Source organism: Podarcis vaucheri (genome assembly GCF_965113315.1).
Source record: "Podarcis vaucheri genome assembly, chromosome: 16".
Lineage (NCBI taxonomy): Eukaryota > Metazoa > Chordata > Lepidosauria > Squamata > Lacertidae > Podarcis > Podarcis vaucheri.
Window position 1 is genome coordinate 17,193,799 of NC_138754.1, and position 21,401 is coordinate 17,215,199.

At 45.4% G+C, this 21,401-nt stretch overlaps 1 protein-coding gene across 2 annotated transcripts in view; it reads right to left on the minus strand.

Annotated features, from left to right (window-relative positions):
* NECTIN4 (nectin cell adhesion molecule 4) overlaps nucleotides 1-21,401 on the minus strand; it is an 84,284-nt gene that overhangs the window by 24,208 nt on the left and 38,675 nt on the right. The gene's annotated exons all lie outside the window — the stretch shown is intronic.

A 21,401-nucleotide genomic window follows, 5' to 3' on the forward strand; every position in this document is an offset into this window, starting at 1 on the left:
TCTCCTGCTCTTATATCCCAATAGAACGGCTGCTGTAGATTATACCTTCATTGGGGTCTCTCCCTCCACACCACTTTCTTCCGCAGGAAGGGTGGGAAGGTAGGATGGACAGTTAGTCCGGAACAACACGCCAGACATAAAGACTGGGTTAAACTGTAAATTGCAAGAAGGAGAAAGCTGGAGGGTGGGCCTGGTAGCTTCTCACCCTGAGGAAAAGTCTTGTCTCAGAGACCCTGAGGTGAGATCTGCACATGCCCCAGAATGTGGTGGGAATTAGGCTGTATGAACATCTGAGGTGATATAATGGATTACAGTACTTCAGATGCCATGTGGAGGGTTTCCCTTTGGTACGTCCCCTTGCATGAAATAAGAAGAGTAGAAGAAGAGTTTGGATTTGATATCCCGCCTTTCACTCCCTTTAAGGAGTCTCAAAGCGGCTAACATTCTCCTTTCCCTTCCTCCCCCACAACAAACACTCTGTGAGGTGAGTGGGGCTGAGAGACTTCAGGAAAGTGTGACTGGCCCAAGATCACCCAGTAGCTGCATGTGGAGGAGCGGAGACACGAACCCGGTTCCCCAGATTACAAGACTACCGCTCTTAACCACTACACCACACTGGCTCTCAAGGAGTGAGTTTTCTCTCTGCAAGGAGAAAACTAGCAGATCTAGGGCACAGGCTAAGGTGCTATTTTTCTAGAAACATTCAAATTGGCATTCCCTGACTGTGGCTTGAAACATCTCAGTCAGTTTCACTTCACCTCAGAATCCAACCCCCTCATTCTCCCACCTGCACAGAGCCAAAACCCTGAAATGTTAAGCCAGGCCAGGGGACATAGTGATCCTGGATCAAAACAAATCTTCCAAGTTTAGTCCCATCCTGTTCTGTTTCAAAGAGGAAACCGAGGCACAGGAGGAAGGACTTTGTGGCAAAGAGCTGGCCTTTCCTTTAAGACAGCTTGCACCGATGGGGTGCCTCCAGATGTTTCAGACTACAACTCCCATCAGCCCCCACCATCATGGCCCTTCTGTACTACAACTCCCAACATCCCCTCTAGCACTGGTTGGAGTTAATGGGAGCTGTAGTGCAAAACATCTGCAGGGCACCAAGGCTACCTGACACCTAAACATTCCCTTGCCCAGAGGAACCTGGCACAAGAAACCTGATATGTGTTTTTTAGGTGGTGTCAGTAAATGGTGTTTGCTTAGGACTCTGCATTCAGTCAGCAAAGAAAACATAACCATGAAAGAGAAAAGCCTCTTTTGCCACACGGCTGCATCCGAGAGAGAGAGAACTCAGCTTCCTTCCTCATCCCTTCTCATGCCACCTGACTGAATCAGCCCTCTCACACCCAGGGAACGGGCGCCTGGCCAAAAGATACCTGGAAGGTAAACAGCAGCATGCAACACCATTTCAAAGGCGGCAGAGGCGGCAGGGATCTCAATGGTTAGGGCCGTCTGGAGGCGGGGAACCCAATTCCAGCGAGAAATGTGGTGCTTGTGCTTTTGCCAAAGCTGACTCAGGAGACAGAGCCTTGGCTCAGCTCGCAGAACTGTTTTGACAAGGAACCGGGGATGAATGCTTCTGCTGAGTCAGGCCAAGGGTCCAGATAACTGGTGTGGTGTAGTGCTTAGAGCACTCAATTGGGGCTTGGGGGACACCAGGGTTCAGAGACCAGAGAAGAATAAGCTAGAGTCTTTCTCCATGACATAATCGTTTTCAATGACATAATGGTTTTCAATGAGCAGAGGGGTTCAAGTGGCACAGGCAAGAGACATGGGCTCACCAACTCTGTAGCAGCCCTTAGAATAGGACCCCAGGTGCTCTGTTATGTTCTTGAACCACCAACTTTCTGTTAACAGCCAGATGCACTGACCCATTGCGCCACAGGGGGGAAGCAGTTCTTTGGGACACAAACCGTTTTGTTGTCATGCAATACTGTAATTATATCATCTTAAAGCAACCTTTACTAGCCTGCTGCCCTCCAGATATTTTGGACTACAGAAATAATAATAATTGTTTCATTCTTCATCTCACAATACAAGTGTATGGTTTTACAGCCAGCATTCTTTCCCAGTAAGCTCTAAATGCAGAATCCTTTATTCTCCCCTGCCTAAATTCAGTGCCCCAATCAAGCAGGTGGAGTATGACATATATTCCAGGGGCTTGGAATAATCACTACCACATCAAAAGGTAGCACTCAATATTGTTGTTTGTCGAATTGAGGGGAGGGACTGAGGGGGGGGGCTTTTTCATAAATCAAGGAACTTTCCAATTATTCCACAAAGGGTGTGTGACAACTTTGGCTGATGAGTTTTTGAAATTCCCAAACAGATACTTTTCTGGCACCCAGATATAGACTCTTGGAGGGAAAGGGTCTGCCCACCTCTGCCCACTCCTCTCCTCTCCCAATTAAATTCCGTCTCCAGGGCTCAGTGGTGGGAGGGAGCACAGAGGAAGAATCACCAGGGGCCAACTCTGTGACATCACCCAGGTCTCAAGTTTGAGCTCTCAAATCTCAGGGTCTGGGATGCTCCTGCCCTGGCAACCCTATTCAGAAATGGCTTATTTCCACTTTTTCATCACATACCTGTAATGAGTGAATTAGGGATCTTAAACCTTGCTGGCACTTGTGTGTACGAAACCAGGCACTGTAGTTACTTCAGATCACCCTTCACCAAATGTGAAGCCCTACAAATGTTCTGAACCACAATTCCATCAGCCATAGCCAGCACAGCTGGAATAGAATTCCAAAGCAACTGGAGGGCCTCAGGTTGGCGAAGCCTCCTTAGGATGAATTAACACGGCGTACGAGGATATGGTCAGGTACATTGGATGTTGTAATGAACAAACATTTCTGAAGAAGCCAGTCATGCTCTTGTTTGACTTCCACATTTAGAATGAGGAAGAAAATGCGACATCCTCACTGTTTGAGTCCTAACATGTTGGTACATCAGATAAAGACGTGAGTACCTGTCCGGTGAGTAAGTGACCTTCCTCCGCTGGCCCAGGAGGGTGTGAGCTGTGTCCTGCATGCGCTGCACTGCTTGGCCAAGGGATATTTGCTGATGTCATGCCATAGCACACATCCCAAAGTCTCATCATAACGTCAGCTTGACTAAGACTGACATAGTCAGTGGCCCAGGGTCAACATCTTGACCAAACCCTAACCGTGGAGTGGTTCAGGGCAGAAAATACTGAGTAGACACATGGCTCCCTAATAGAGTTAGTCAACAGTAAATGGATCTTGGAAGCAGTGTAGGAACATTGAATAGAATCACAGAATCATAGAGTTGGAAGGTACATCAAGAGTCCTTTAGTCCAACCCCCTGCAATGTAGGAATCACAGTTAGAGAATCCCTGACAGATGATCATCCAACCTCTGCTTAAAAAACTCCAGTGAGGGAGTCTGTTCCACTGCCAAACAGCTCTTAGCACCAGAAAATTATTCCTAACGTTTCATTGGAATCTCCTTTCTTATCATTTGAATCTATTGCTCAGCACCTCCCCTCTGGTGCAGCAGAAAACAAGCTTGCTCCATCTTCCATGTGACAACCCTTTAGATATTTGAAGATGACTATCATATCACCTCCCAGTCTTCTCTTCTCCAGGCTAAACATACCCAGCTCCCTTAACCATTCCTTATAAGGCTTGGTTTCCAGACCTTTTATCATCCTGGTTGTCCTCCTCTGCACACATTCAAGCTTGCAAATATCCTTCTTAAATTGTGGTGGACACAAGACTCCAAGTGGGAGCTGACCAAGGCAGAACAGAATGCAACCATGACTTCCTTAGATCTGTATACTTCTGCTTACGTAGCCTCACATGGGAAGGTTCCCACGTCAAGCCACTGGTCCACCTACCTCAGGAGTCATCAGCATGGTGCCCTCCAGATGTTCTGGACAACTGTCATAATCCATGGTGGCTGGGCATGCTAGCTGGGGCTTATGGGAATTGTAGTACACAACATCTGGAGGGCACCATGTTGGCTACCCATGACCTAGACCACAATTTTATCTTCAGGCTGGCAGAAGCCCTGCAGTCTTATTTGGGCCCCAGAAGAGCAGTGATGGAGAAGAAGCTATTTTTGAATAGCAAAAAAATTACACCAGAAATGGTCAGATCCAGACTGAGACTTGGGAAGTCAGTATTCCTCAAACTTTTGATTAAGAATTAGAGGAATTATGTTAAGTTCACATTGGAACCAAATCATTTTCAGTCATTTTACATTTGACAACAATGGGTACACTGTACAGTATTATATATCATCAGTGTATAACGTTGAGTACATTTCCCCAAATTCTTACTGAAACTTATTTAACGGGGGCTTTTACCCAATGACCTTTGATAATTGTAATTAATACCGAAGTGGTGCTTGGTTCCATGAGCCTGGAAAAAAGGCAGCTGAATGGTTAGAAGCCACAAGAAGAAGATGGGAGCATCCTCAGGTGTACAAATGACACACCCAATCAGTGCTAGTAATTGGTGACTATGCTGAACAGGATATGATGTCTCAAGACAAGGCCCACGTCTTCTCCTGCACAAAAGGCAACACTCTTGTGCAATGTCAGAGCACATAGCTATACTGTTCCTCACCATTGTACAGAGGAGGAACATTTAAATTACATATTTGCCAGCATAACCAGGAAGGCCAACATACAAAGCACTAGAAGCCAGACTACTGAATGGAAAAGGTTAGGGGGCAGACCCCATATCAGGGGTAGTCAACCTTTTTATATCTACCGCCCACTAATGCATCTTTCTTGATGGTAAAATTTCCTTACTGCCCACCAGTGCTCGATATTTGAAGGAGGATTCAGCTTGTGCCGTAGAACCCCCTGCCGCCCACCTAGAATCCTGAAATGCCCACTAGTGGGCGGTAGGGACCAGGTTGACAACCCCTGCCCCAAATGCATCTACTGTATTTTTCTGTGTATAAGACTAGCCCCCCCCTAAAAATAATGTCAAAAATTAGGGGGATACACGGATACATCTTCCCCCATTTTCTTAAATCTGAGTCCCCCAAAATAGGGGGTGTCTTATAGACGGAAAAATACGGTATTTCTAACCTGTATAGAGCCCCTGCTCCCTTTGGGTATTTTTTCAGGGGTTCCAGAGAATAAGTACAGTGGTGCCCCGCAAGACGAATGCCTTGCAAGACGAAAAACCCGCTAGACGAAAGGGTTTTCCATTTTTTGATGCGCTTCGCAAGACGAATTTCCCTATGGGCTTGCTTCGCAAGACAAAAACATCTTGCGAGTCTTGCGATTTTTTTCGCTCCCCCCCTTTTCTAAGCCGCTAAGCCGCTAATAGCCTTTTAGCCGCTAAGCCTTTAATAGCCGCTAAACCGCTAATAGTGCTAATCCGCTAAGCCGCTAATAGGGTTGCTTCGCAAGACGAAAAAACCGCTAGACGAAGAGACTTGCGGAACGGATTATTTTCGTCTTGCGAGGCACCACTGTATTCATTCACTCAGAATTTTGTCTCATGACCGTCTCCATCACTACCCCCCACACACACACGAGTGCAGAATGAGGGCAGGAAGCATTCCCCTTTCTCTGAACTGACTTCATGATGATACCTCAGAACCAATCAGATTTGACTGCCTGATGATATCAGACAGACAGCTGAGAGTGTGTGTCTTCATTATGTTTTGACTTCATAATGATACCAGGTAGCCAGTCAGATTTGTCTATAATAGGGCTGTCATATTTCAAAAGGTAAAAACCCAAAAGTTGTTGAGCTTTTTTAGATACAAATCAAAAAAGTCTTCTTGGCTCCAGAAAATTGCACATTGTTTTGGGGTAAGATACATTTTGAAATCATGCATTTTTAAAAACTGTAGACTGATGTGTAAATGAACATAAAACAGGCTTCTGAATGAACACATGTGAAAATATCACTAGAAGTAGACTGATCTGTTCACCCCTGCCCTAAACAGATGGCAAACAAAATGAACAAGAAAACCGCAGTGAAGGGGAGGTTTTCCTGAAATCTTTCACATGCATCCCAGATCTTTCTTACTAACCAATAAAGTTAATTTGACTCAGCCCTAGGAGAGATTATATGGGAAACGCCTAAAACAATGTTAACTCCAAGGTTCAGTAGCCATTTAAAACAGGGCTCAGCAATTTATTCCTGGCCTCAGACCATATTCATTACAGCACTCCTTGAATCTGAATTTGAAATTGGTATTCATGAATTTGAATACATTGGCCATCATTGCAAGTTTCAGAAGGCACCCAACCCATTTATATGACATGTCCAAGGCACTTTATGTACACATCCTCCTAGGAATCTTGTCAACAACCTTGGATGGTAGTCCAGTATCACAATCCCCAGAAGCGGAAAGGTGAGGGGCCTTGTTTAAGTCATGGCAGAGGTGAGATTCAAACTGAGAACTTCCTGATTCAGGATTCAGCAGCCTTTGCCAGCCAGATATGTTGGTTGGTGCCGAAGGGAGAACAAAACATGTGGAAGGCACCAGGTTGCTGAGGGACAGGGTTGTTCCAACATTTTTTCCTCCATTACTTCTATTCTACATCACTTTCAGTCCTGGTCAGCACTTTTTTAAAAAACAGAAAAGGGGTCTCAAAAGATATAATCAAATAAGGTTTTAAGCAGGTTACCTGCCAAGGACTGAAAGTGCTTTGAATTTTTTCTATAATCAACTGCTGTATAGATTTAATGAAACAAACAGTTATGACATTCAGAGAAGTGCAAAATCTGTGTTCCCACCCACACATTCATCTGCAAAATTTGGATCAGGCCATTTCGGAAAGGGGTTCATGAAGGCTGAATCTCTCAAGATAGATTCAAGGTAGGTCCTACCATAAAGGCTTTTAATGTTCAAAGCAGCCAACCTCAACCTGGGTCCCTGTATAGATACCTGGACTACAGCTTCCATCAGTCCTAGCTAGCAGTCCATCTTGGTCATGCTGTTTGAAACTGCAGCCTAGATAGCTCAGTTGGTTAGAGCATGGTGCTTGATGATGCCAAGGTTGCAGGTTTGATCCGCATATAGGAAAGCTGCATATTTCTGCATTGCAAGGGGTTGGACTAGATGATCCTCAGGGTCCCTTCCAACTCTACAATTCCATGATCTATGATGGGAGCTGCAGTCAGAAAGATCTGAAGGCAACACGGGCAAGGCTGTTCAAAATTCAGTATTAGAATCCCGAGACTTAAGAAAGAAAACCAAACCACATCCTTACAAGCTTCCAGAAAAGGAAAAAAGGAGAGGGAGGAACCACCGGGATGAATTAGTTAGCCAATATGACTTGGAGGAAGGATTTAATCCCAGTCTGAAAACACACTAATGAAATCTGGTTTTGGACATTCATGAATCTGAAATTTTGGTGAGTGTTAAACGTTATATTAAAAAAGCCCAGTCCATAAATCAAAACACGATGTTCAACTGCATTCCGATGAATGATACACTTAATTAAAGGCATGCAAGAGGCCTATAACATGAAATTTGAAAATTAGGTCAAGCCGCAGCAAATTAGAATGAATATCTAGTTGGCAATCTGAAGTGCTTTCAATATGCAAATTCTCAATAAAATTTTCTTCTCTCATAAAATGCAATATAGCACCATCTCATAGAAGCGAATTGCTTGAGGAGGGAGATGGCAGCACTGGAACACCAACTTCCAGTTAAGACTGGTGGTGACGTTCCTGGGGGAGAGGGACACTTCAGGCACTGTGTACTGCAATGGTGTCTTGCCCTTGAAGGAGTCCTCTTGGTGCCAATTTTTGCAAATAGCAGCCAATTCAAAGTGCCTGCTGTGGCTTTAAAGTCCAAGCAGGTTTGGATAATTAAGACAAACAAACATCCCTGCAGGACAAGTCCAGACAGTTGCCTAGTCCAGGCCAGATAGCACAGTTGGTAGAGCATGAGACTCTTAATGGCTTGAACCAGAGCCAGGGCCTTTTCAACTCTGGCTCCGGCCTGGTGGAACGCTCTGCCTCATGAGACCAGGGCCCTGCAGGGTCTGATTTCTTTCCGCAGGGCCTATAAGACAGAGTTGTTCTGCCTGGCCTTTGGCTTGGAGCCAATTTGATTTCCCTCCCCCTCTTTCTTTTTTCTTTTCCTTTCTCCTCCTGCGATGAGGCTACATTTTAATATTTTAATGTTTTAATATTTTAATGTTGTATTTTAATTTTGTTTTTAAGTTGTATTCATTCAACTTATTTTTATTATTGCTTGTTAGCCGCCTGAGCCCGGCCTTGGCTGGGGTATAAATAAAAATTATTATTATTAATCCCAGGGTTGTGGGTTTGAGCCCTGCATTAGGCGAAAGGTTCCTAGATGACCCACGTGGTCTCTTTCAACTCTACAATTCCATGACTCTATGATCCCAGCCAGGGCCACTTATTTGCCTCCAGTAAAAAAACCCCTCTGTGGGGGCATTAAGGCATTAAGTCCTTTTAAACTGTGGAACTCACCTCCCCCCTTCCCACCCATTAAGGCATTAAGTCCTTTTAAACTGTGGAACTCACCTCCCCCCTCCCCACCCAGAAGCAGTGATGGCTACCAGCTTGGATGCCTTTAAAAGAGGATAAGGCAAAGTCATGGGAGGTGCTACTAGCCAGGGTGGCTATGCTCTGCCTCTGTGGTCTGAATACCAGTTGCTGGAAACTGCAGGAAGAGAGGGTCCCTTTGCGCTCGGGTTGCCCTTGCAGCTGTGGGTAGGCCCGACGGGCCGTGGAATATTAGGGGGCATCAAGTTAGGGAAGGCTGCAATACCTGCGAGATCACCTTACCCCATATGTGCCCTCTGCATAACTGGGACTGTTACAGGGGGTGTCATCTGGGGTTGGGAACCAAGAGGTCCATCTCCCCCCCCCAAAAAAAAAATTCAAGCAGGGGGCCAGGACCCCTCAATATTCCATGACCTGTTGGGCTTACCAGCAGCCACCACGGCCATGTTGAGCCTCCTCCCGCCTCTTCCCATTTGTGAGAAAAGCCTTTTTTTCATGTGGCAGAACCCATATTTTGGAACCCCCTGACTACTGATATCAGGTAGGCACCTTCACAGTACACTGTTCGGCGCCTGCTAAAAACACTTTTGTTTAGACATGCCATGTATGGAACACTGGTCTGTGTCTTAATCTGTTTTTAGTTTATCACTGATTTTAACTTTTACTTGAATGTTATTGAACAGTTGTTTTTAACTGTTTTGGCAATGATTTTGTTGCTTTTCTCTCTTTGTCAACCACTTTGAGGCTTGTTGCAATCAAGCGGTTTGTGCATTTTATGGGGGTGTGGGGGAAAGCGAACCTCAAATGGGAGATTCTGATCAGGAAAAAATAATGTGAGGGGGATGGGTCCCCCTGTCCCCCAGTGCTTATGATTGATTGATTGATTGATTGATTGTCACATTTATATCCCGCCGTTCCTCCAAGGAGCTCAAGGTAGCGTACATAGTTCTCCTCCATTTTTATCCTCTCAACAACACTATGAGATAGATTAGGCTGAGAGTGACAGCGAGCTTCATGGCCAAGTGGGGGATCTGAACCCTGGTTTCCCATATCATAGTCTGGTACTCGAACCACTACACCACACTGTCGTTCCTGATCCAATCCACTGCCCCATTGCTTTTAATCAAAGAATACACCACCACTAGACAAGGCAATGACAGACTTTTCATGCCGTGTCTAATTTAGCCCTCACATCCTTAATTGTCCGTGATTATGTACATGTCACTGCGTGCCCTGACAACCCTTGCCTCCCTCCTCTCGCCTCTCCCTTCCCTCCTGTGACTGTCTAGCCACACTGTCAAAATTTTGCACTGTAAGATCCCGAGGGCAGAGACCTGTTTCGACGTTTCCTGTGGCTGCAAAGCACCAGGCCACATGTGTGGATGACACACAAAAAGAAGCCACGTTAGCTGTCAAAGGCAACCACAGCTCTTTGCTCCCCTGGTCAACACCTGCTCAGGAGGGATCATGGCATTCAAACTTGGGTCTCACTGAGGATGTTTTTCTTTCTTTTCTTTTTTTTTTAAAAAAAACCTCCATCAAAGCATCTGGATTCCAGCACTTTTCAGCTTCTGGGAGAGGAGCCCTTCCTTGTGCGTGACTGCAGGTGTTACAAAAAATAATAACCTTTCCAGCCGGTTCCCTTCTTGCCTGCCGCCGTCCCATCGCCCAGAGGTGTCTCTCCACCAAACCCAAGTGATATATGTACATATATATATATATATATATATATATATATATATATAGCCTCCAAATGAGAAAAAAGGTGCTCCTGAAACTCACCTCTGAGTGGGAGTTACGTGAGAAAGGAAGGCACCCAACCAGCCAAACCAGATTTCTCCAGGGTCATTTCTCTTGAACCCTTAATCCCACCCACCCCCCGCCAGCTGGGCTCCCTCCCTCCCTGCTCGACAACAGTCTTGCCAAACCTGCTCTCCGTGGGGAGACACAGCGAAGGAGAGCGGAGCATGCGCAGAGAAGGCGGGGAAGGCCAAGACGGATCCTGTTGCGCATGACTCACAATGTGCTCATGCATTTCTGGGGCCTGCTGGAAAGGTCAGTAGGGATGCTTTTTGCAATTGTAATAGTAATAATAATAGTAGTAGTAGTAGTAGTAGTAGTAGTAGTTGTTGTTATTACTATTATCAGCTGCAGTTCAAGAGGCTGGCAAATTCCATTCACGGAAGCCACACGAGTCACTCCCTACCCCCAGCTACATTCTTACTCTGTAATTTCTCCAAGATCAATTTATATAAAGGCAGGTTTCCTTGGATTCCTTCTGCTGTCCTGGGACAGGAAGGGTGTGTGTGAAGCAATGTTAGGATCCACTTGCTGATCTTTGGCTGATTTTAAGCAAACTAGCCAGGCTTTCCGACTCCTAACTGGTGAACAGCAGCAGCAACACCAAAAGGGCTGTGGATCCACAGACAGGTTACATATCCAGACCTGTGTTGTCTTCTCTGACAGGTGTGTGTGTCAGGCCACAAAAAGGGCCTTTCTCATTACCTGAGGCCACCTGGAGGTTCCAGGGGTTGGGCCAGGCCTTGTGTCACTAATTCTGGATGAAAACCCAGGGGGGGGGTGTTCCCAAAGTGTGGCCCACAGCCAATGGTGTTGTGGTGGTTACCGTGCAGGACTACTAGGTTTTCGGAGAGACCAGGGTTCAAATCTTCACTCATCCATGAAACTCACCAGGTAACTTTGGGAGTGCCACTTGCCTCTCAAATGCTCTACCACTAAGCTTCTGCCCTTACAAATCTATCACAGCAAACCCATCGCAGCTCGGCACACATTTATCATAACCATTGCATTGGGTGTCATTTCATGACCCCATTAAGTTTTTATTAATCAATCTTTCAATTAGTGCTAAAACATTTTCAGAACAACGTATTGCTATGCGTTTGTTGGTGCCAGAGTTTCTGGGTGTCAGACACCTATAATTCCTGAATTTAGTAAGTGTTGGGAGTGTAATCAATGCTTGGAGTATTAAGATGGGCTGTCAGACACTGGATTTAGCAGTGCCAAAACACAGGCCAAACAAGTTTTTCCATGCTCAGGAAATCACTTGAGAGATGGGCCATCATCAGCAGAGAACAAAGACAGGGAGGTGGGCCACCGGCAGAAAAGAGACTCTGTGGCAGCCAGCAAAGGAGGAGAGCCCCTCCCTGAGCTCTGAGATCGTTAGTCAGAAGACAATGCCAGAGTTTTCATTGGGAGGAAGTTTTTAGGATTTTAGTTGGCTGTGGTGTGATCAAGGTGAAAAGGTGTTAGTTTATAAAATACAGCAAGCTACAGAGTCAGAGCCATGGGTGGAGTCTGTTTGGATCCAAAGGTACAGCTATGGCAGAAGCAAGACTCGCTTGGCGTGTAATGCTCTGAACCCCTCCATTGCTGACTTTGTTGAATGTATGTGTAAATGAACCATATATCATAAAGACACCACAGTCTCTGCTGTGTCTCATTACCAAAAGAAACACGAACCAATGGGTAAGGGCTTGGACCTCTGGAATATCGCACCGCTTGAAGATTGGGGTGGCATGTAACAATATTTTCCCCAGAAAAAGAGATATAGCACCATAAACAACATAATGCTATAATATTATCATTTTAAAAAAACAAAAACTTTCTGATCATTGCCATTTACCATGCTGCTAAAACAGCAGTGAGTCAAAGAGCTTTTAAAAATCACTTCTAAAAAAAGTGATACAATTATGGTATCTCAGCACTATACCTCACTTTCATTTTCTCTCTTTTAATTACAGCCAGAGATGTGTTTCAGACCTAATTAAAAGACTGATTATTTTAAATAAAAAGTAATAAAATGGTACCCACTGCAAGGGTTATAGCGGCTGTGCCCTAACTTTCAAAAGCCCCGCCCACTGTACAAAAGCCCCGCCCACTGTAGTTCTGCCCCACCCACTGTAGTGGTCCCCACAGAGCAGGGTCCAAACATCATATGTGTTTGCAATTCTGCTTGCAGCTTAGAACAGAAGAGCAACAGGACCCGCCCAGCTGGAAGCAGGCCACAATCTCTCCCAGGAACACTCAATATCAGCGCAACAATTCTGACCTAGCTTATGGGGTTGTCGCAGGGATTGCAATATAATGCAGGGAAGGATGAGTGCTTTGATGCACTCTCTAAATGCTCGGAATTCCTGAGATAGGTGCAGTTTCGCTTGCATTGCAAGACTTTCCCCTTCCTTTCCCCTCCCTGGAGAGTCTCACAAGAAGCCCCCCAAATTTGCCTGGGGGGAGGGGGTTCCCCTGTGGGGGCAGGGAGAGGAGGAGGAGGAGGAGAGGGAAGACCTGCTACATGAGCAGAAATCTGTTCCAGCTTGGAAACGGCAGCGCTGGATACGACTCACCCGTTTTGCTGACGCTGCAGCTTTTTATGATCCTGCCTCCAGCACAGTTACCCTGCCCAGAAGTTTGCACAGTTATCACACAGTGGCGGACTGGGATTTGTAGCTGTGGCGGCAGATCAGTGGAATTCACTTCCAAAAAGAGAATGAAAGGAAGATCGCCCTGCAAACTTTTCTATTGAGCCAGCTGTGGCCCTTTTCAGAGGTGCCCCTTTGGCACACAACAGTAGCACCCTAAGGCGTGTCCTAGCGGCCCTTTAGGAAGGCGACTCTCACGAGCCCTTTGACAGTCACAGAGGTGTGCAGGGAGCAAGAAGATTTCGGGACGCGGCTCAGACTCCTGCTGTCTGCTCAGCAGTTTTGTGTCGACAGAGTCTGAGATTGCACCAGCTTAGTCAGAGCAAAAGACTGGCCCATTGGTTGCATGGCTGGCAACCGATATCAAACACACACACACCTCTGTTGCACTTGGCGTCAGGCAGACCTGCCCTCTCTGCCCTGCAGGAGAAGAGTCATTCACAATGCCCCCCCGCAACACTGTAGGAAGATTCAAGACAAATCAAAGAAATGTCTTCTTCAAGCAGCACGTAGTTAAACCATGGAACTACCTCGTGAAGGCAGCAATGGCCACCAACCTGGATGACTTTAAAAGAGGATGGGACAAAATCATGGCAGAGAGGGATATCAATGGTTACTAGCCAGGATGGCTATGATCTGCCCCCACAGTCAGAAGCAGCAATGCTTCTGAATACCAGTTGCCACAGGATCATAGCTGTCAACTTTCCCCTTTTCTTGCGAGGAACCCTATTCGGAATAAGGGAATTTCCCTTTAAAAAAGGGAAACATTGACAGCTATGCACAGGATGCCATAGGGCTAGAGAGCTCTTGTGCTTGTGCCCAGAGGAGTCTGGTCAGCCACTGTGAGAACAGGATGTTGGACTGGATGGGTCATTTTCTTATGTTATGACACTACTTCTCCATATGCAGAAAAATCCATGCATATTAAAAACAACAGCAGGCCTGCCAGGGAGTTGGGTTCTAAGCCCTATCCTGGGGTGTGCACATTTCTCCAGGAGGGCACAGTGAGGACACAAAAGGGTCGAGGGAAGCCGCCGCCATCACCACAAGCCCCTCACTTCACTCCCTCTAGTGAGTCACGAAAACCGACTTTCTCTCTGCTCTGTTTTCTCCTGCTCCAGGAGGCTGCCGCTGCCGCCAAGGTTTTACCGGCTGGGGAAGCTGCACCCGGAGCCAAGGGTGTGCCCAGCCTTGCAATGAGAAGCCACAGCGGCTTTGGGGTTTCGTACATTGCTTATTTCCTTGCTGTTGCAAACCCAGCCTCTTGCTGGGGCTGTGTCCCTTGCTCCGAGGGCTGTTGCTGCAGCGACAATGGCCGTAAACAGAACAACAGGCCCGGTTCCCTGCTGTCACCTTGTCACTGTGACAAGGAGCGAAACAGGAAAGCCTGGGCGAACAGGGAGGCCAGGATGCTGCTGTCCCAAACCCTGGAGCTACCCACAGCCGCAGAAGTCAAGGGAGCAGCAGGCAACATTATCCGTTTAACAAGCTCAAACTGTCCTTGTTTCCCATGCATAGCTTGTATTTTGGGTTTCGTGTCCCTGGTAAATCGCCCTCCCTAGCTGCATTCACATGGCAGTTTATTCTACGGTGGTACTTTGGTTCTCAAACTTAATCCGTTCCAGAAGTCCGTTCCAAAACCAAAGTGTTCCAAAACCAAGGTGCGCTTTCCCATAGAAAGTAATGCAAAATGGATTAATCTGTTCCACTTTTAAAAACAACCCCAAAACAGCAATTTAACATGAATTTTACTATCTAACGAGACCATTGATCCATAAAATGAAAGCAATAAACTATGTACTGCAGTCACACAGTCAATCTATCAGTAACTGAACTGGGTTCCACACAGTCACAAAAACAAAACAAAAAGAGCCGCAAAAACAAAAACGCAAAATAAATAGCAAAAACAAACAGACCTCAGGGTAACACTCAAATTGTCAGCGTAACACTCAAAATGGAAGCGTAACATGCAAAATGGAGCACGTTCGGCTTCCGAAAAAAGTTTGCAAACCTTACTTACTTCCAGGTTTGCACTGTTTGGGTTCCAAGTTGTTTGAGTACCAAGGCGTTTGAGAACCAAGGTACCACTGTATTTCCCTAACTGTTAATTTCTGTTATATTTGAGGTTTCACACAATGCAAAAGCCATTTCCAGAAAATTAATGGAAAACAGTGCATGTTTAGCGTTCATTTCTGTGTTCTTTGATTCCAGGGGGGAATCCATTTGCAGTCCCCTGAACCCAGAAAACTGCAGAAGTAAACTAACGAAATTTGGAGTGGTCATGCTAGTATGCAGTTCTTTCCTGCCATTTTCATGGGGGAACAGAAGCAGGCATGTTCAGAAAGAGTATAGCGACGTTGTCCAATGACATTTGTCATTGTGTCACTTTGTGTTCACATTGTGTGAATTAAATTTAACGTGGCATTCTGCTAAATCCATCAAAAAGCCATAATCCCATAAAGCAACAGGTGGCGTTGTGTGAAAGGAACACTAGAAAACGGGGTGGAAGCACTAGCATTACAATCAGGAAAAACAAATGCAATATTCTCTACTTCTAAATGCACCCCGTGCTTTGTCCCTGGGGATCCATTTGGCAGGATGTCTTAGCATTCTTTAGTGTGAGTTGCTAGCAGGGTCCTTCAGGGTTCAGAGTATCTAGAAGGAAAATCTCTAAGCAGCAGAAGGGTTTCACACATACATGCTTCAATGCACTTCAATGTGCGCACGTAAGAACGTAAGAGTAGCCTTGCTGGATCAGGCCAATGGTCCATCTAATCCAGTACCCTGTTCTCACACTGGCCAGCCAGGTGCCTCTACCTGCAAGCAGGATTTGTGTAATGCATCTAAGTTGGTGGTCATCACTGCCTCCTGCAGGAGTGAATTCTACAGTTTTAACTATGTTCTGAACTGTTGTTGTTTATTGTAAATCTGTATACCCCCCTTTATCCTCAAATCTCAGGACAGCTCACAGCTGTTGACAACCAATTATATTTGTAAAACTAACCTTTAACGGAAAGAACCAAGACCCTCTTGGCTTTAACCAGCAAAACCTGTTTATTTACAAATGTAGAGGTTGAGCTGGTGGGAAGCAAATCAACAGCCAAGCAGTTATGAGCCCCAAGGCAGCTTCAGTCTAGCATCCTTGTATCCTAGAAGTTACTTCTGGAATGCAAAAAGCTCTTCATGATAGCAACCGGTCCATGTTCAAGACTGCAAAATTCTAGTGGCCTTGATGAAGCAGCCACCAGGGATTGATGACCATGAGCCAGAATGAATCAGCTGTCTACTCTCAAGAGCCAGGCTATTGAAAGACTAAGCCGGGGTGAAAAGGGGTGCAATTTCCCAAAAGTAAGAGCATATTTCTCGTCATGTTCAAGGGTAGAATGTGCCAGTCCTACACAACAATGAAAAAGGAATTTAGCCCACTTCCTATGTTCTGCTCTTTACAAAGTTTTTAAAAAGTCACTCTCTCACACACACCCCGATTGGGACATCTGGTTGGTCACTGTGATAACAGGATACTGCACTAGATGGGCCTCTGGCCTGATCCAGCGGCGACTCTTATGTCCTTATGCTTGCTGCAGGCGTTCTCCAAAAGAATTTGATGATACATGATTTCAGTATTGGATACATGACATCTGATTCCCCCACCCACAACTGAATATTCAGCATGCAGTGGTATTTAGCACTTTACAGAGACTTGCAAGGGTGCACATAATTTCATAGCATAGACAGTGGCTACGTAATAATAGTGGGTTTCGGGAATGCTTTCCACTTGCCAGAGAACTGCTACATGTTAAAGGATTCTGGGGAATGTCCTATGATGAGTACAGTGGTACCTCGGGTTAAGAACTTAATTTGTTCTGGAGGTCCGTTCTTAACCTGAAACTGTTCTTAACCTGAGGCACCACTTTAGCTAATGGGGCCTCCTGCTGCCGCTGGAGCACAATTTCTGTTCTCATCCTGAAGCAAAGTTCTTAACCCGAGGTACTATTTCTGGGTTAGCGGAGTCTGTAACCTGAAGCGTATGTAACCCGAGGTACCACTCCACTCACATCAGACAGACACAAAAACAGTAGAGTCATACACCCTCACAGTTATTGTTGACACCTCCAGACTAAAACTGAACTGGATTTCCTCTCTTGACTTTTGCAAAGAACCTAAGTTTTTCACTATAGTGATACCCAGGGAAAGAGTTTCCCAGCTCTGCATCCATATAAAATCACTGGCCTTTGTATTTCAGGGTGTTTTTTTACTGGAAAAACCAAACTGCCTAACACTCTATTCTGAGACACTATGGTTCACATGGGCCAGTGCTGGGTCTCACCATCACAGAGAGGGGAATAGACACAATATGCCGTGTTGCACATTTTAGATAAAAATAACCAGTGATGATCAAGCACACTTTCAACTGCTTTTCTTGTTAACAAAGCCCTGCTTAGCTTTCAACTGATTCCCTAAAGTCTGCAGCACATTAAAGTTGACCGGATCTAAAGGACCCCTGGATGGTTAAGTCCAATCAAAAGTGACTATGGGGTTGTGGCACTCATCTCACTTTCAGGTCGAGGGAGCCGGTGTTTGTCCACAGTCAGCTTTCCGGGTCATTTGGCCAGCATGACTAAACCGCTTCTGGCACAATGGGACACCATGATGGAAGCCAGAGCACATAGAAACACTGTTTACCTTCCTACTGCAGCGGTACCTTTTGATCTACTTGCACTGGTGTGCTTTTGAACTGCTAGGTTGGCAGGAGCTGGGACAGAGCAATGGGAGCTCGCCCCATTGCAGGGATTCGAACCGCCGACCTTCCAATTGGCAAGCCCAAGAGGCTCAGGGGTTTAGACCACAGCGCCACCCATGTCCCATATGACAGGATCTATTGTCAGTATGTGCCACATCATTAGATAGCATTTGATCATAAACAGAGAAGTTAATAGCATTTGATAAATAACACAAATCAGTCATTAAGCTCTAATGGTTAAAAGCCTATGAGATTTTCATACTGGAAGATTGCCAAAATAAAATAAAACAAATCAAGGCGAGACCAAGAATTCTAAAAACTGCGTACTGAAAAGGTATTCAAAAATCTGCACAGCAGAACTGAGAAACCTATCATATCTCCAAATATTTGTTTTGGCATTGGATTAGACTCTGCAACTGCATCAGGAGCCTGCTGTTTAAATTGGAATTTACATACCTCTTCTGAATGAGGTTTGACAAGAGTACTCTAACCTAGCAGTTGCTAACAGGTGTGAGTTTCCCTGGAATATGCTTATCCACACCAGATGCAAGAATCAGCTCCCTTAGTCACAGTGAAGCGGGTATGCAGTTCCACAGGTGCAGCCAGCATAGTGTCCAACTAGGACCTGGGAGACAAGGGTTGGAATCCCCACTCAGTTTTGAAGCTCACTGGGTGACCTTGGGCCAGTCCTGGTCTCTCAGCCAAACCTACATCACAGGATTGTTGTGAGCATAGAATGCAGAGAAGGAGAAGTCTGTAGGCCACCTTGAGCTCATTGGAGGAAAAGGTAGGATATAATTCTAAGAAAAGATTAACTTGAAAAGATTAGAGAAGCACTTGGAACTCCAGGTGGCAAAGGACAGTTTCATCAGTGCCTAACACGGGTCTGGAAAGGAAGAAGGAAGTTCATGGGCTCTGCATTCCAAAGCCACCAACTTACAAATCGCCAGATCTCATTGTTTCTGAAAAGTTATGCCATGAACACATCGATGCATCACTTGCGGCAAATTATGACTCAACCAAGTTCCAAAAATAAACAAAACAATTTGATAGGCAATTTTAATGAAGAAACAAAAGACACAAATAGTGACACTGAATGAGTACCATGTTAATTTGAAGATGACTACAGGTTGTTTGCTCAGATGGCATTATATAGCTCTTCCTGTAATTTAACCACTTAATTGCTTGCAAGATTTTGGTGGGGCATGGCATGAGCACACTTATGCTTGTATAAGAAAATAAGAAGAGCTTGCTGGATGAGGCCAACGGCCCATCTAGTCCAGCATCCTGTTCTCACCGGACACCTGTAGGGAATTTGCAAGCAGTCTCCCAGCACAAGAACACTCTCCCTTCTTGCTGTTTCCAGCAACTGGTATTCAGAAGCATTGTTGCCTCCAGCTGTGAAGACAGAGCATAGCCACCATGGCTAGAAGCCATCAACAGTCCTCTCTTCCATGAATTTGCCTAACCCTGGCTCTGATCATGGAGACACAGCACAGGCATCCTGGCTAGTAGCCACTGACAACCTTAACCTCCCTGAATTTGTCTAATCCGTGTGTGTTTAGGTAAGCCACGTCCTGAACACCTGAATAGGGTTTACATTCCATCAAATTCAGCAGGATTGATTCCTGAGTAAGCTTAAGATTGCAGTGTGTGTGTGTGTGTGTGTGTGTGTGTGTGTGTGTGTAATTGTTAAGGGGAGTCAATGCCTATGACATGATTTGCATAAAATCTCACGATTTAAGCCTCTCTCAAATGTTGGGAGCTGGCACCTCCACTTAACATCCTTTGCCCTTCGCTTGAGAGCATGTACAAAGGCTGCAGTCCAGCACTGCTAAGCTCACTTAAATCTCACTTGTCGCACTAGGACTTAAGTGTACTTTGCATTGATCTGGATAGCAGCCAGCCTCTCTCCTTTGCAGTGGCCAAAGGATGGCCCATCCAATTCCACTGCCTTTCTTGTTGGCCTGGGGCATCTTGTTTCCTGCAGTGGAAAGTGTTGTCCGAATAATTTGCTCACTGGTAACAGAAGCCACTATGGCAGCTGACTCTGCTGCATCTTCCCATTGCCTCAGTTTCCTCCATCTTCCCTTCTCTCGCCCTCTCTGGCTCTCCAGAACGTCACTGTCCTGAAAGTTACTTTCCCTGTCCTTTCTCTCCTTCATCCTCAGAACCTATGGACAGCCCTGCAGCTGGATCAGGCCACAGGCCCATCTAGTCCAGCATCCTTTTATCACAGCCAATCACAGCACAAGAGCCCTCTCCACTCCTGTGGTTTCCAGCAACTGGTATTCAGAAGCATTTCTGTCTCCAACTGCAGAGGGAGAGCATAGCCACTGTGGCTAGCAGCCTCCTCTGAAAACTCTTGCGTAATCTGGCACAGATCTCTAGCCTTAATTCAGATGATCTAAAATACCTGGAGCTGGGAGGAGGACTCCATATTCTACACATTGACCACTCCTTACAACCTGCATTTTAACAGAGCAGAGATACTGTGCAGGCATAGTTACCTAACCCTGAGTAACTTGTTCGGAGGGGTAGGCCCAGGGGAGTCAGGGGCAAAGATGGCCACAATGACTCTGACTGCCCTATGGCCAAATGTCCAGATGAGCTTTTTTCTCTCTTAACCTTGCTCTAAAGCTGTCTATTACTAATTTATTACTAATTTAATGTTATGTTTATTGAATTACAATACATTAGTCATCTTTTTTTGCATTATGATGATAGTTGAAAGGAGAAAAGAAAAGAAAAAAAACACAGAAACATTTCCCTATCACACCCACTTGAAATGATACGAGGATGACTGTGTTAGCAAAAAACAACCATAGTCGCTCCTGTGTGGATTCCGCACAGTAGTATTATCTATTGAAAGAGTTATGGAAGGCTGCCATATTTCTATGAAGTAGTCAGCATTTTGGGTGGAGTTTAGAACTTTTAGCTGCTCAGTGGGTTTCTCCATTAATACATACTTTTTGTCTCCAAAGGGAGTCCTATTATTACTATCTACCCTTCACCAGCAGGACAGAGGCCATTCTCACTTTTTAGTTCTTCTTGTGCTTTACTGGGTTTTTAAAAACCATTTACAGTATCGCAAGCTGGCTACCCCCAAATAATGGCCCATCTAGTTCAACATCCTTTTATGATGGCAGCCAGCCAGACACCTCTATTAGGAAACCTGCAAGCAGAGCACTCTTCCCCTCCTGCAGTTTCCAGCAACTGGTATTCAGAAACATTGCTGCTTCCAACTGTGGAGGCAGAGCATAAGCCATCCTGGCCAGGAGCCACTGAGCGACTTATCCTCCTCCGCGAATTTGTCGAATCCTCTTTCAAAGCCAACTACTGTAGGTTGGTGGCTATGACTGCCTCCAGTGGGAGTGAGTTCCACAGTTTAACTGGGCACAGCTTCATTAGATGAAACACTTTTTTTGTCTCTATCCACTTTCTCCGTTCCGTGCCTACTTGTGTGAACTTCTATCATGTCACATAAATCGGACAACCTCCCCTTTTGACTCCTGTCCTTTGGTGGTGCATTATAAAAATCAAAAGCACAGTGTATAGTGAATACTTATCTACTTTTAAAGTTCTCATTCTTGATCTTATTTCTTCCTTTTCTTTATCTTCTTGTTCTTTTCTTTTATATTTTACCTTTCATTTGTTTTCTTTATTGTGAATATTGTTTTGTAGAGGTGTAAATAATTGTAAATATGAGAAGAGGTAAAATGTTTTCTAATTTTCTCTT